The sequence below is a fragment of the Hibiscus syriacus genome, unplaced genomic scaffold, assembly GCF_006381635.1.
Source record: "Hibiscus syriacus cultivar Baekdansim isolate YM2019G1 unplaced genomic scaffold, ASM638163v2 tig00111671_pilon, whole genome shotgun sequence".
NCBI lineage: Eukaryota > Viridiplantae > Streptophyta > Magnoliopsida > Malvales > Malvaceae > Hibiscus > Hibiscus syriacus.
In genome coordinates, this window is record NW_024063152.1 from 1,937,335 (window position 1) to 1,953,770 (window position 16,436).

The window sequence follows — 16,436 nt, forward strand, 5'->3', positions numbered from 1 at the left end:
GAAAACCCTCCATAAACCAATCACATGAATCTTTCTCAGTCGGGACCAATTCAGCTAAAAATATGCTCAATTTAATAAACTTGCACTCATAATCATAAACAGTGTGACTCCCTTGCTTCAAAATCATGAACTCATGTTTCATTTGTCTAATGAACTAATTACCAATATATTTGTTCTTGAACTCTTCCAGAAAGAACGATCATTTCACTTGATCACTAGGAACTCTCATCGTCACATTCGTCCACCATACACGTGTTTGACGTTGTAGTAGTGAGACTACTCCATCTAGCATCTCCATTTTAGAACAATGAAGACCATCAAACATAATTTTCATGTCATTTAGCCAAAGATCCGCAGAAACGGGACCTTCCTCAGCTTCTCCCTTAAACTTGGGTACTCCTAAATTTTTTAGCTCCTTAGAAACATTCATCCTAGGAATCGAAGAAGTAGACAGTTGAAAACGTTTCAGAATCACGTCCAACATCCAAAAAAATACTCCCTGATCTTGTACAGACACTTCTTGAGGCGCATGTTCTTCACCTTACCTAGCTAGGGCAGGTGAATTACTACTTCCCTCATTAACTCTATCTCTTGCTTCACTTCGGGAGCCCTCGTAGTCTGACATCTATTAAAATATAATCACTTAACTATATTAGCAAAGACATCATACTCATTACACTATCATATCAGAGATTTTTTATATTTCATTGGCTTTGAGCCTAAAATCGGTTAAACCGTAGCTTCGATACCAACAAATGTCTCACCCTCGACCCATACCTGATCTGGATACGAATTTGAGGTGTAACATTACTTTTCAACGCTTTAACTCTTTGAAAATCTGACTAAAATTTGACTTTTTATCTTTATTTTTGTGGCGAAACCCTCATTAACACGAGTTAAAATCGAAATTAATATTAGGCGATGAAAACAAATATTTACTATACTTACATAACTCTAATTAGTATAGTTACAAAACATATCAGAGCATTTGCGATTTAAACATTTGTAGTACATGCCAACAAAATTTCAAAATAACAAAATCACCTATTGTTTAAATCATTATGATATGATCTTCTTCAAAGGTATGTTATCCTGACCTAGCTTTACTATGCTGACTTCTTTGAACCTACGTGTAAAAACACTCACATGCTAAGTCTTTGACTTAGTGAGGCATAAATGAGCATAATAAAACATTAAAATGAATTTTAAATTTATTTCATGGGAAAAGATCTCTTTGCCCTTCCATCCTTCAATCTTTGATAATATATACTAAACAAAAATTCCAAATCAATCCTTGAACATTTCAATTTATCAAAATTAAACAACAAAATTTTTGACTTCTTTGAACCTACGTGTAAAAACACTCACATGCTAAGTCTTCTTACACTTTAGTTACTGACCCGATATTGGGGGTATAACATTAGGTGTCCATGTAATCGGCCTAAATGCATGAATAAAAGTTTTCGAGATCTAGAAATGACTAAAGTTCATGTGATCACTAAGGTTTTGTTTCATATTATTATAACTGGATGCATCATGGAGAGCCAAGATTTTCTCTTATTGGTTATTATAACCATATGACAGATTCTAGTACTCCAATTTTAGAGTTCGCATATGATTTGTGTGGTAACAATCATGAATTTAATGAGGTAGATGTTATTGGTCTTGAAATAAATGCATATATGGTAGAATATGATCAACTACCGATTGCTTCGAGGCAGATGTTATACAATAGACTTGGTGCTTCTTCTGAATCGATATGGTCCGGTAGCAATAAGTCTAAATTATCAATGGTTTCCAAATTAATACACTTGAAAGAACAATATCTAAATCCTAATGCATGCTACGACGACCTTTGCAGGAGAATGCAAAGGTTAATGCCCAAAGATAATGTCAGGCCTCAGAGAATTTATGAGATGAAGAAGTTGGTTCGTGGTATGAGTTTTTCGATTCAAAAAATATATTGTTGTAGAAATGGTTGCATGATTTATTGGGGATATGATTCTGAATTGACCGAATGTAAGTTTTACAGTCATCTTTGGTACAAGGATAATGTTGGTGAAGGATCCAGTGACAGAAATGTATACAAAATGATGTATTACTTCCCCTTAACTCCTTAGTTACAAAGGTTATATGCCTCCGAAGTTACTACTAAGTATATAAGGTGGCATGTTGAGCATCAAACTGATGAAGTCAATCTCATGTGTCATCCTTTTAACTATCTTACTTGAAAATATTTTGATCAGTAACATCTAATATTTTCTTATGAGACTAGTAACATCAGGTTTGTGTTATGCACAGATAGTTTTCAACTATTTGATTAATCTGCGCAACAATATTCTTTGTGACCGATTAAACACCATACAATTTGCCTCTCTCTATGTGTACGAAGGATGAGTTCATGTTTTTAACAATAATTGTGTTAGGTCCTAGAAATCCAAAATATAATATAGATGTATTCTCGTAACCCTTAATTGTTAAGTTAATACATTTATGGGATATATGGGAAATAACATATAATTTGTGAACGAAGTAGATTTTTATGCTTCGTGTTGCTCTGCTGTGAATTATCAATGAATTTCCTACGTATTACATGTTGTCGTGTTGGAGTACAGCTGGAAGAACAACTTGTCTATATTGCATGGAGGAATCTGAAGCATTTTCTTTTCAACATGGTGGAAAATAATCCATGTTCGATAATCATCATAAATTTTTACCACATAATTATCATTTCAGAATGAATACTTCAGCTTTCAAAAAAGGTAAAAGGTTCAGATCAATCCTCCACCAATTAAGTCTAGAAGCGAGATACTAAACAAGATTGAATATTAAGATTTTATAAATGTGACTGAGTTGGACGCCGTCAAAGTTAATGGCCAGTCAGCTCAATTATGACTACGAACCACCGTAATAAAAAAACCTTCACATAGAATGATCTCCATATTTTAATATTAAATGATATCTTTATGTCATAATATAAATATTTGTATATAATGTCAAGGACTTTGAATAATGATAACTTCACATCCCCCGTCTACAACCTTATATGCATCATTGAGGTCTTCTTGAAAAGGCCTTCACTAAATAACAAATACCTTCGCATAAAGCGTGGAGAAGATGAATTCAAAATAACATCAATACACAAGCGAGGAGAAAATTTTATTTTCAAACAAAAACATTACAAACCCAAGTTTTAAAATCAACAAAATACGGAAAAACCTCCACTAATATTTACAATGGGATACGTCCTAAAACATACTCTAAGTGCAAGGAGACACCCTTGCTTAGTCAAAGTATCAAGGTTCCCCGCTAAATGGCATGACATTGAAAAACCTCCCCTTACAATAATACATGAGAAGTCAAACCTTATTGATTACTTCTCCTTTATTTAGAGTCAATAATTCTTGTTGAGAAAACTTCCAAGGTAAAATCATCTATAGTTGTACCTAAAGAATATTGAAATACATTTACATTCTAAATATAGAAATATCGAGCTACCTTCGTACTTGCAGAACCATGAGTTGCCCTTGAGGGCATTCAGATGTGTATACCATGTCTTACAGTTGTGGATCTACCAAACGGGGTTGAAGTGTCCTCCCCTTTCCCCCGATATCCAAAAATATTTTCCCTGACTATACTACAACAAAGAAACCTTAGCATGTGATGCTTACTCGTCGACCAAGGGTTTAAGGAAACCCATATGATCTAATATAGAGTGATTGTAATGTTGCTACCATCGCCTAGCTGAAAGAGCCAAGGTATCTTATCAAACTACTCAGCGACGAGATACCAACGTCATCGTTATCCTACACATAGGAAGTTACCCTCCGCATGTATCGTTATCCTTTATACAAAATATCATTCTCTACGGGGAACATCACCCCCCAAGAGTTCATACTAAACAAAGGCTAATCTTCACCAACATAAGTTGCTCCTACCTTCTCTACCGATGCCAAAGTGCACCCAACTTATCTGGAATACAAACAAGAATTAGTCAAGATGTGCTCACCCCAGTAATAGGAAATTATCCACCACAACCACACAACGTGGAGAAAAAAAACATACCCTCCAACTCACTCAAAAACACCATCCATTATATGCGCTTAAACAATAAAGATATCTTTGCCAAATATGCAGAGGACACTTTTGTTGGGAAATAAACCGAGCAATAGTAATTTCCCTATAATTAGATTAGTGAGAATGCGAAATAAAAGCGGAAAAATAATACCCGAAATTAATAACGGAGTTTAGCCAATTATGCCTACGTCTCCGGACTGCTGCAGATCTTTTACTATGAGAGAAAATTTACAGGTGTTTTACAAAACACTCACTACTCACAAGAAAGCTCTCTAGTATTGGGAGAAAAAAATGATTTGGGATTTGGGATTATTTTGAAGCTAAATGGGTTAGGGTATTTATAGTTGAAGCTTAAGGACTAATCTTGTAAATATCCTAAAGTACAATGATTAAATTTATGATTTTACCATTTCCAAATTGTCAACAATTTCTCCTTCCAACTTGCACCACCGAAAATCTACTGAAATCCCACCGAAAATTGTTTTGACAAATGCAATGTGTGGTGCCTCCTTGTTTGACAAAATCCATGTGAAAGCATGATTTTCAATAATCTTCCACTTGAAGACTGATTTTAATCTGTCTTCATACCTTGATCAATACAACAAAATTTCTGATCTTGTTACTGTAGCATGCCAACTGAAGTTGAACACAACTTCAGTTTTTCCGTAGTCACCGCCCTGTAAACCCACTTGTTATTGGGCAGTTTCTCCGTGGTTGCCTTGTCCCTCAACATTTTGGCTCCCTTCGACTCTTGTCCACTAGTCTTTGAAGGATTGTTCCTCACTTGAACATCTTCGGAAAGCCCCTACTTTGACCCTTCTCTTAAGATGGTCTCTAAAGCCATGTTCTCTACACGAACATGCTCGGTAGCCTCCTTGGACATGGGAAATGCCTCCTGCACTTGGCTTCTACTCGCCTTGGAAGAAATAAATCATACTGAGCCAAGTCTCAATGCCTCTTCGATCATGGGTTCATCCTCTTCTCTAGAAAACTCGATCCTGGGCTCATCCATCACCTTGGATGACTCGACTCCCATTGGGTAGTCTCGAAACACTTCTGGCATCTTAAGTCTGTGCCCCCTCGTTTGCTCGACTCTTACCCTCGGCTTAGCATATTTGGCACTTGAACTTGTGCCAAGACTGCACACATCTTCACCAGATCCACCATCTGGTTCATCTTTGAGTGGACTTTCTCTACCACTCGAGGAATAACCTTCCTCATCCTCTGACTAGCCTTCATCGTGGAATCTCTTGCCGTTACCCTTGGCTATTGGCTTTGCTTTGGAAGTCTTGTTCTTCTTGACTCCAAATTCCTTGATGGAATCGATGATTGTTAAGGATTCAGACAACCCTTTGACTTCCCTTCGCTCCAACACTTTCTTTGCCCACGGCTTTAATCCGAACATGAAGGTGAAGAATCCATCTTCTTCAGTCAAACTGGGGACTTTGAGCATAAGTCTTCTGAATCGGCTCACATACTCCTTAAGTGTCCCTTTATTCCTAAGACGCCTCAACTTGGACCACACCTCCATCCTCACATACTGTGAGCGAACTTGCTCACTTTGCACCCTCGGCTTGATGGCTTTATCTCTTGTTATAGCACCGGGTCCCTTCTTGTGCTCGATTACTTTAACACTCGCAGTCTTGTCACGTCTCGATCTTGGATTGACTACTTGAGAACTTGCAGTCGTACCATGTCTTGTTCCTTGCTTGGCTGCATTGATCCCCTCAATCGGACCAAGTCTTTTTCCTGGCTTGGTAGCTTTAATGCTTGCGACCGCGCCAATTCCCGCTACTTCTCCTTCTTTCATACTCTTCATGATGGTTATAAGGCAACGCTTCTCGGGACATCCTCTAATCAAATAAGGACCATCACAGAAGTAGCACTTTAATTTTTCTTTGCTCCCATTCTTCTTCACACCGGACTTAGCCTTGCCATTCTTTTCTGATGTCTTTCCTTGGCTACGAACAGTCGATGACTCACCTTGGCCATTCGAAGAGCTTTCTCTACCATCTCCTTGCTGCACCTTTTCCCGGTCTCCACCACTATTGCCACTATCTCTGGGCATGGGCCTGGACGACACATCGCTACTTGGCTTGTCACTGCAAGCTCAGTCAGCTTTCCGACTACAGCTATGGCCTCCGAAAGTCTCTGGGCATCTCCTTGCTCTCCCTCAAGCATCGCCCCTGGTCTAAGTCATTCCAAAAAGATCTTGAGCGCATCACATTCACTCATTGCTCCCTTTCATATGAGCAGCTCCCTCTTGAGCTCATCAACTTCGTTTCTCAAAGCCATCGCTCCCACTCGAATATGGCTTCTTTGGATCATTTCTAACAATTTCTGTGAACCACCGTGTATTAGAACACCTCCGTCGACAAACTCGTATCACTTACAAAATTTCACTATTCATGAAATTCACTATTTATATGAATAGTGAATTTCCCTATAATCATATTAGTGAGAATGCAAAATAAAAGTGGTGATACGAGTTTGTCGACGGAGGTGTTCTAATACACGGTGGTTCACAGAAATTGTTAGAAACGATCTAAAGAAATTCCCTATAATCATATTAGCGAGAATACGAAATAAAAGCGGAAAAATAATACCCGAAATTGATAACAGAGTTCAGCAAATTATGCCTATGTCTCCGGACTGCTGCAGATCTTTTACTATGAGAGAAAATTTATAGGTGTTTTACAAAACACTCACTACTCACAAGAAAGCTCTCTAGTATTGGGAGAAAGAAATGATTTGGGATTATTTTGAAGCTAAATGGGTTAGGGTATTTATAGTTGAAGCTTAAGGACTAATCTTGTAAATACCCTAAAGTACAATGACTAAATTTATGATTTTACCATTTCCAAATTGTCAACAACTTCTCCTGCCAACTTGCACCACCGAAAATCTGCTGAAATCCCACCGAAAATTGTTTTGACAAATGCAATGTGTGTTGCCTCCTTGTTTGACAAAAGCCATGTGAAAGCATGACTTTCAACAACGTTCGGTCAGTCGTTATTCGCACACTGGCCATAGCTCTCTATCCATAAAAAATGGTGAATCGCTCACGACCAACATAACCCATTATTCCTCAGTCAGAAAGCACCCAACAAAACCAAGAAAGGGCTATTATATATTATATCACTAATCTCAGGTCAAGACATTTTATAACATTCCCCTCGATTAAGGGGTACAACTTGTTATACCTCCAGAGATGGCCTCCATTAATCTCTTCGTCCATCCATATCCTCCGAGTAGCCTACATCCTCTAAACACATACTTCTAGTTAACTATAACACATAGACAAGACCTCTAATAGACAAGCTCTCCAATAGGTCCACGTGATATGTCAAAACAAAATCCAAAGTTTGACTACCAGGTCTACCTACCTACAAATAGTTATAATGATCCTATGACTAAAACAAACACTAAAGACCACTATAAATACCCACATTCGAGATTAGAAAGGAGGATGTGCCTCTCATAACTAATCAACACTCTTTCTTCTTCCTTGTAACAATTCACTCTCTCTAAACACCGACCAATAGTCAATCTCTCACCGACCACATCTCTTTGCCTAAACCAGAAGGGATAAATTTTCAATGACTGACACCAAATTATTCCCATAAAAAATAACTATTTAGTCGAACGTTTATGATATTTTTATCATTATTTCTTTATAGATATATGACAAAAATTTAATAATATTAATTTTTTAATCACTTATTTCGTGTAAAAAATTCAACAGCTAAATATATATTAATAAAATTATTTTTTTACTCATGAAAACCAGTGTATCTTATTAAATGATAAAACCGTAGCAATTGACCCTTCCAAATTAATGGAATGAACCCTCCCAAATTAAATAAAAATTGACAACTGACAAGACAAAGATGATATTTTTGGACTTCTGCTCTAACCTTTCTTCTATGTTTTCTTTTTTCCCCATATTTTTAAAACTTATGAAATTGGTTATTATTTGGTATTCGTTTAGTGAAAAGGAAAAAAAAAGAATATAACGTTGGCATGACCTGAGTCCTAAAAATAAAAAAAAATACTAATCAACTTATTTTAATGATTAAAGGAATCAATGTTGTTTCTAGAGGTAACGAATTTGAGCACCAGTAACTGCAAGAGTGATTGACGACCAACAGTAAATCTCTCACCGACTACATCTTTTTGTCCAAACTAGAAGAGATGAATTGTCAATGATTGACTACCAAAATTATTCCCATCAATAATAACTATTTAGTCAAACATGATATTTTTATCATTATTTCTTTATAGATATATGACAAAAATTTAATAATATTAATTTTTTAATCACTTATTTCGTGTAAAAAATTCAACAGCTAAATATATATTAATAAAATTATTTTTTTACTCATGAAAACCAGTGTATCTTATTAAATGATAAAACCGTAGCAATTGACCCTTCCAAATTAATGGAATGAACCCTCCCAAATTAAATAAAAATTGACAACTGACAAGACAAAGATGATATTTTTGGACTTCTGCTCTAACCTTTCTTCTATGTTTTCTTTTTTCCCCATATTTTTAAAACTTATGAAATTGGTTATTATTTGGTATTCGTTTAGTGAAAAGGAAAAAAAAAAGAATATAACGTTGGCATGACCTGAGTCCTAAAAATAAAATAAAAAATACTAATCAACTTATTTTAATGATTAAAGGAATCAATGTTGTTTCTAGAGGTAACGAGTTTGAGCACCAGTAACTGCAAGAGTGATTGACGACCAACAGTAAATCTCTCACCGACTACATCTTTTTATCCAAACCAGAAGGGATGAATTGTCAATAATTGACTACCAAAATTATTCCCATCAATAATAACTATTTAGTCAAACATGATATTTTTATCATTATTTCTTTTTCGATATATGACAAAAATTTAATAATATTAAATTTTTAAGTACTTATTTCGTGTAAAAAATTCAACAACTAAATATATATTAATAAAATTATTACTTTTTTTTACTCATGAAAACCAGTGTATCTTATTAAATGATAAAACCTTAGCAATTGGCCCTCCCAAATTATTGGAATGGACCCTCCCAAATTAAAGAGAAATTGACGCACTGATAAGACAAAGATGATATTTTGGGACTTCTGCTCTAACCTTTCTTCTATGCTTTTTCCCCATAATTTTAAAACTTATGAAATTGGTTATTATTTGGTATTCGTTTAGTGAAAAGAAAAAAAAATATAAAGTTGGCATGAACTGAGTCTTAAAAATCTAAATAAATAGTATAAACCAACTTACCTTAATGGTTAAAGGAATAAATATTGTTTCTAGAGATCACGGGTTTGAGCACCAGCAACTGTAAGGGTGATTGAGTGTTCATTGTCAAACTATTGAGAGTACTTAAAACGAGTACTACTTTGTAATCACCTTTAGCTTAATCAAAAAATCTAAAAAAATAAATGGGTTTATGTCATTGTTCTAACAATAAATGTGATGGAACTTTTTTCTTCTAGAACAATTTTAATTTATCGTTATGTTCAATTAACGGTTTATTTAAAGAATACTATTAAGTTTAGTACGAATTAAGTGATCTTAGTAATTAAAGAATTTTTTTGTCATTTGAGTTTCGGGTTTAAACACTGAGTATGTAGAAATATGAGTTTTCATTATCTAAAAATTGTTATGTATCGTTAGTAAAAGAATAATTCAACATCTTTAAAATAGTGACCTATGTATTTTTATATATTTAAAATTTTAAAATTTAATTGAATGAAACATATCATTTTAAGAGTATTTGAATAAAAAAACACTGATTGTTATTCGTGCATGGCTCCTTCACGTCTCCAATGGGTATCTGATTTGATTACGGAGATGTTTCCTGCACCAATGGGTCCCCTCCTCGCCCAGGTTCATGGCTGCAGTTCTATCGGGCTAGAGGGCGACTCTCGCTCAGTAATATGTGGTTTAAGTTAAGGTGATTATAAAGTAGTATATATTCTAAATACTCTCAATTATTTGACATGAATGTTCAATCACCTTTACAATCGCTGATGTTCGAATCTATAATCTAGGATCAACAACGATTCTTTTAACTACTGACGTAATTTGGTTAGTGCCTTTAAATTTCGCTTTTGATTCGTTGGAAGGGGAACGTTTAGCTTTATTATTATTATTATTATTATTATTATTATTATTATTATTTTGGTATGAATATCGATTTTTTGATTTATTATTCGACTAATTTGGTTTGAGTATTACAGAGATATGGACGACTCTCTCAACCCAATTTACTTCATTCGTAAACGTCAGAATTCGAACCACTGACTTTGCTTAAAGAATCTAGTGTCTTATCCTACAAGACCAACTTGTTGTTGATATAATTTTTTGCTTTATGCTTGTAACACCCCAATTTAGGGGTTATATTTTAAGAAATTATAAAATATTGATTTTAATTGGTATTACCTCTACGTCTCTGTCGTCGCCGACGCGTGAAGGGATAAGAAAGTCAAAGTTTTCGACGTTTCGGAATCGAGCTCTCCACCGTTCAAAATTGTGAACCGAGCTTGGTAAGTGTATGTGAGTGGGGGAGCTTAAATAATTTTGAACCGTTCAAAATAATTTTTAGAAATTGTTCGAGAATTTTTCCAACACCGTAGCACTGTTCACGTGCCCCCACGTGCTGCCCCTGTGAGTGGGGGAGCTTCGAAAACTGTTGGAGCAGTTTAACCCAGTTTTGACCCGACATGACCCGTTGATTGTTGACCGTTGCCTTTGACCAAAAAGTCAAAATTTTCGAAAATTCATATTTTATGTTTTTCGATGTCCTGAGTCCGATTCCGAAATCTGTTTTTCAAAATTCAAACCCGAAAGACTCGAAATTATCAGTCAAACCTGTTGATTTTGACTTTGACCAAAAAGTCAATTTTCAAAAACTCATATTTTATGTTTTTCGACGTCTTGAATCCGAATCCGAAGTCTGTTTCGCCAAATTCAAACCCGATAAGCTGTTTTTCCTTGATTTATCACCCGATTCGATTCATTTTTCGTAATTAAGCTCCGTTTTTAATGAAATTTATGTTGATATGTATCCGAGGAATTATTGGAAATTGATTTCAAGATCGATGGTGTTCGAATGGAGTTTAAATGGTCGATTAGTATGACACGAAAATCGAGGTAATACATTACTACCTCTTTATGCTTTATGGAACATGTTGATAATGGATAAATGCATGAACATATATAATTGGTATATTATACATGTTTAATTATGGATGGACTCGAACCAGATACAATTTAAGTGATAAATTAGTTAAGACTTTATTGAATTACAAGTTCTGTGATTAAGTGATAAATGAATCAGTCTCGAATATGTAAATTATAATTTATCTCATTAAAGGTACTTGGATGATAAATTATAAGGATACTTCGATTAGGTAAAATTACGAAAAATACCCTTATGATGTAAAAAGATAAGAATTGACCCTGGAAGTTGGATAAAAACTTTGTAAAGACATATTGATCTGATGAAACTACTGATGTGCATAGAAAATGCTAGTTTTGTTTAGAAAATTCCTGGTAACTTGTTGTAACATCTGAGAAGGCACTTGACCCAAAAATATTTGAGTTATGAATAATAATTTATCAAGGGTGATATTTTGTCAGAATAGTTCGAAGGGACTGACATAATGATAAGTTTGATTTTAATAATAAGATCGGACATATTGAATTATTGTAATACATTGGATCTATAAAATGACCAAAATATCTCTGGAATGGAAATGACCAAGAATATCACCAAACTCATGAATGATTGGATATCCTCGAGCTCTGAAATTAATGGAATAAAACTGAGCATCAGAATGACCAAAAAACCCTTATGGTCTAGACTAAGTAGATGTTTTGGATTAATTAAGGAATCCAAGTAAATATGGGTGTTGTACTACCCTCAAAAGTTATGGAAAACAACTTAAGTGAGCCGATCAACCTTAATGATATGTCAGTACCTAAACGTCATAGATATTACTTGAATGTGTGTTCGTCTTCTCAAGTTTGGCTCGATGATAATTTTGGAATTATTCAACTCAGCTCAACTCTAGATCGTATTCAGTACTAAGAATTTGATATTTGTTCGATAAATCAACCAAGAATACCGAACTAAACTGAATGGACGTACAATATGTATCCGAAATTCAGAAAACATCCAAATTACTCTGGAAAACTCTGAAGTAACCGGGATAGACTTAACTGTTAAATGAAATAAGTAACCTTAATGACTGAGGATTAAATAAGTGATTTGGATAAGTCTGGAAACGTTAATGAACATACATGATGTAATGTTCTTCTGGGTCATGAACTACAAATCAAACACATCAGCATTTATGATATCGTGGAAGAATGGAAATGAAATAAAGAGCATTGAAATATCTGTTAGTTTCCTTAAGATCTATTCAGTGATGATTCCGAAGATGATCTATGGATAAGAATTTTTTGTATTAAAAAGTAAATAACCTAGAAGGACAATGAATTGATCAGTCGACAAGCATTAGTTCTGGAAATTATTCATTTGGAGTTGTACGATAATCCAATCAATCAACATAGATTGTAAAGGTTCTGAATCTTCGTTCTCCCTTATCAGCTCAAACCACTCTGGGCATATCTGAAAACACAAGTAACGCATATGTAAATGATTCTGAATACCCTTCTAATTAAGTAGAGCTTCCGAAAAATGTATGAATAAGATATGATCCCGATAAATCACATTCTGAATAACGGATGATTCTGTCAGCTAATAAACTCTTCCAACAGTGATTCTAACTTCCGACATTCTATCGATAAACTGAAGATCTATGTTTCTCTGCCCGATAAGATTATCCAGTATCTCTGAATAATATCTGTAATCATTAGTGTATTCCCTAATTACAGGAATATTTTATCTGATTTCCAATTTGAATTCTATTTTGATTTCTGATCTGAATTCTGTTCTGATTTCTGATATGGATTATGTTCTGATGTCTGATCTGGATTTTGTTCTGATGTCTGATCTGAATTCTGTTTTGATTTCTGATATCTCCGTTTACTGACGGAAAAATGTTTTAATTGGGGGTATTGTTGAAGGAAGTATATCTGCAGGCTCATTGGCTTGTGCTCAGGGCCTACTTGGTGTGTTGGTGGGTGTATGGTTCTGGGGAACCTACACATTCTGGTGTGTTCGATTGGAGGGATTACTATAGTTTTTTTTATAAATATTTTATGGGAGGGTGTTGTTGGAGGAAGTTACCATCACCGTTACTGTATACTCCTCTGCTTTGTGCTCAGGGCCTTACTTGGTGTGCTGGTGGGTGTATGGTTCTGGGGAACCTACACATTATGGTGTGCTCGGTTGGAGGGATTACTATGGTTTTTGAATAAAAATATGTTTTAAACTGCTACTATTTAAAAAGCTTTGTATCTTTTCACTGGTTTTGCGGGAACACACTAGATAACCTATTTTGATCTCTTGAACCTAGACATCTAAAATATTTCCATCTGAACTGAAAGCTCACTGTTTGATACTACCTGAAATATCAGTAGGATCTCTGTTCAACATAAAGAATTGTAGATGTCTGAACCGATAAGGAAATATATGTTTATTTGTATCTACACGTTCTTCAGCATCATCTGGTAGTTCTGTATTACTAAGCTTTCTGAAGCTCGCTCTATTACTCACCATTGCAGGTTAAAAGAATTATACCAGTGCAGCTATCGACTTTAGTAAGGGAGTTCTTCCGGCGTTGTTTGCAGAGTATGGTACATGTGATTAGGGGGCATGTAATTGTATTTTGTTTTATAAACGAGTCTGAAATTCTGTTTTATTTCTGCATACTGATAAATCATTTTATAAGTTACATGTCTTAACAAAAGTTTTAAATTTTACGCTATTTTTACAGTGGGTCGCTCCGGTGGCCTAATATGACACTTTAGATCGGATCGGGTTACCCTCATCGGTCTGAGGGGGTTACAATGCTTGATTCATTAATAGTTATGCATATTATTATTGATTAGTATTCTCTATGTATTATTGGTTCAAGTTATATTATAAGATTCAACTCAAATTAAAAAAAAGCCCAAAGATAAAAAGATATGGTCACGTGGACCATAGTTATGGGAATTGGGATGGATCAGTTGATGGAGTTTAGGGTGCGTTTGGTTCACAGAATGTATAGGATTACCGGTGGGAATAGGATTACCGGCGTGAATAAGATTACTGGGAATGTTGCATTGTTTTGTTTGGTTCGTTTAGTAGTAATGTAAGATTACAGTGTTTGGTTAAATGATTAAAAGATTATTGGAATGTATATTTTACCAAATTGTCCTTATTATATATTTGTTTTTTAGCAAGTTGAATTCTACTATAATTTTACTATAATTAATTTATATATTTTCTTTAAAAATTTTAAATTCATAAAACTTATATAATTTTTTTTACAAAATTGAAAAGATAAATAGGTTTAATGAAAGGGTAAAATTTTATTTTAACCCTTAAACTTCATATAAAATTTTAATTATGAATTTTTTTTTGTAAATGTAAAATAGTTTAAGGATAAATTTGCAATTTAACCTTCATAGAATTTTTTTATTTAACGACAGAAGAATGATATTTTTGGAAAACAAATTAAGGGCATTTTAGTCCAAAACACTATGAATGTAACAATACCTAAGGGAAGAGGGAATCACATTCCCAGTAATATATCCCCAAAATACCACTGTTGGGAATAACTTATTACCGGGGGTTGGGAATATTTGCGAACCAAACAGGGAATCACATTCCATTCCCCTCGATAATGTGAGATACCCCGAACCAAACGCCCCCATACAGTAAATAAAATTATACACAAATTGATTAAAAAAAAGCTATGTTTTACAAATTAAAGTATACTACTATATGTTATAATATTTGTAGTACTGAGAAGTTTACAGAGACACGTATATCTTCATCCAACTATGTGCTACTAGAGGGATGATAATTGAGATTGAAGAACGTAACTAAACACATTGATACGTTTCAATTTATGAGGTCGGATTGTTTGAATTTATTGCCAATTATTTATATTTTGAGTAAAGTATACAAATGGTCTCAATATTATAGGGAGTTGTTTTGTTGAGTCCATCGACTATTAAAAGTTATAAAATATCATTCGATTATAGGGAGTTATTTTTTTGAGTCCCTCGACTATCAAAAGTTACAAAACGGTCACCTGACTATTCATTATGTTCCAAATTCGTCCTTTCCGTTAAAAAATTAACAATCGTCTAAGTTGGACGTTAATATACGAACTGAGATATGATAATCGTTTGAGATTATGAGATCGAACTTTATCATATCTCAGTCAGCATGTTAATGTCCAGCTCAGACCGTCGTCAATTTTTAATAAAAAAAGAAGAATTTGGAACATAATGAATAGTCAGTGACCATTTTGTAACTTTTGGTAGTTGAGGGACTCAACAAAGCAACTCCTTATAACCGGGAGATCATTTTCTAACTTTTAATAGTCAGGTGACTCAACAAAATAACTCCCTATAACCAAGGGACCATTAGTGTACTTTACCCTTATATTTTTTTCATGAATTTTATAATGTATTTTAAATAAGAGGACTTAAAAACTTAATCTTTAAAAGTGAGAATGATATGGATCAGAATGGTTCCACCATGAAGGACAAGCAGGAAAAGTCTTCTATGTTTTCTGGTAAGAGGCCTCCTGATAAGGGCAATTCCTCAGATCAGTCTTCAGCTAAAGAGTGAAAGATATCTGATAGTACACCTACAGCAATGAAATCCAAGCAAGTAGCAATGAAAGCGGAAAAGGATGATGATCATATTCCAATTTCACTCCACTAAATATGTGTTTTTATGATACAACAATTTTTTTTCAATGGGTACAAATGCCTTAGTTCTACAGGAAAGATCTATATTTCAAGATATGTGGTTTTTAATGAAAAAAGAATTTCCTTTTGCTAATGGTTTTCTCAATACCGAAAGTGTTTCGACTCCAATTCTTGTTTCTTCACCTTTTTCATGGCACATGATGCCAAATAATTTGAGTAACAATGTAACTTCTCCTTGTATAGATCAAAAACAAGCCTCTCTAGCTTCACCAAATCCTGTAAAGTTCTACTTCATGTTCACTAAGAGAGTCAACTCAAGTCGAAGTTGCATCAGGTTTTGACACTGTTGAACTAGATCAATCCACAAGTGGAGTTGGAAATGAAAGGCTGGAAGAAAGTAGTGAAATTCCTTTGAATGATCACCCATGGTCACAAGGGGAAATAGTGGCATCTTCAAGCCAAAAATGCCATTTACCAGTGTTGTCAAAGTTGCTGAAATTCCTTATAACCTCAACAT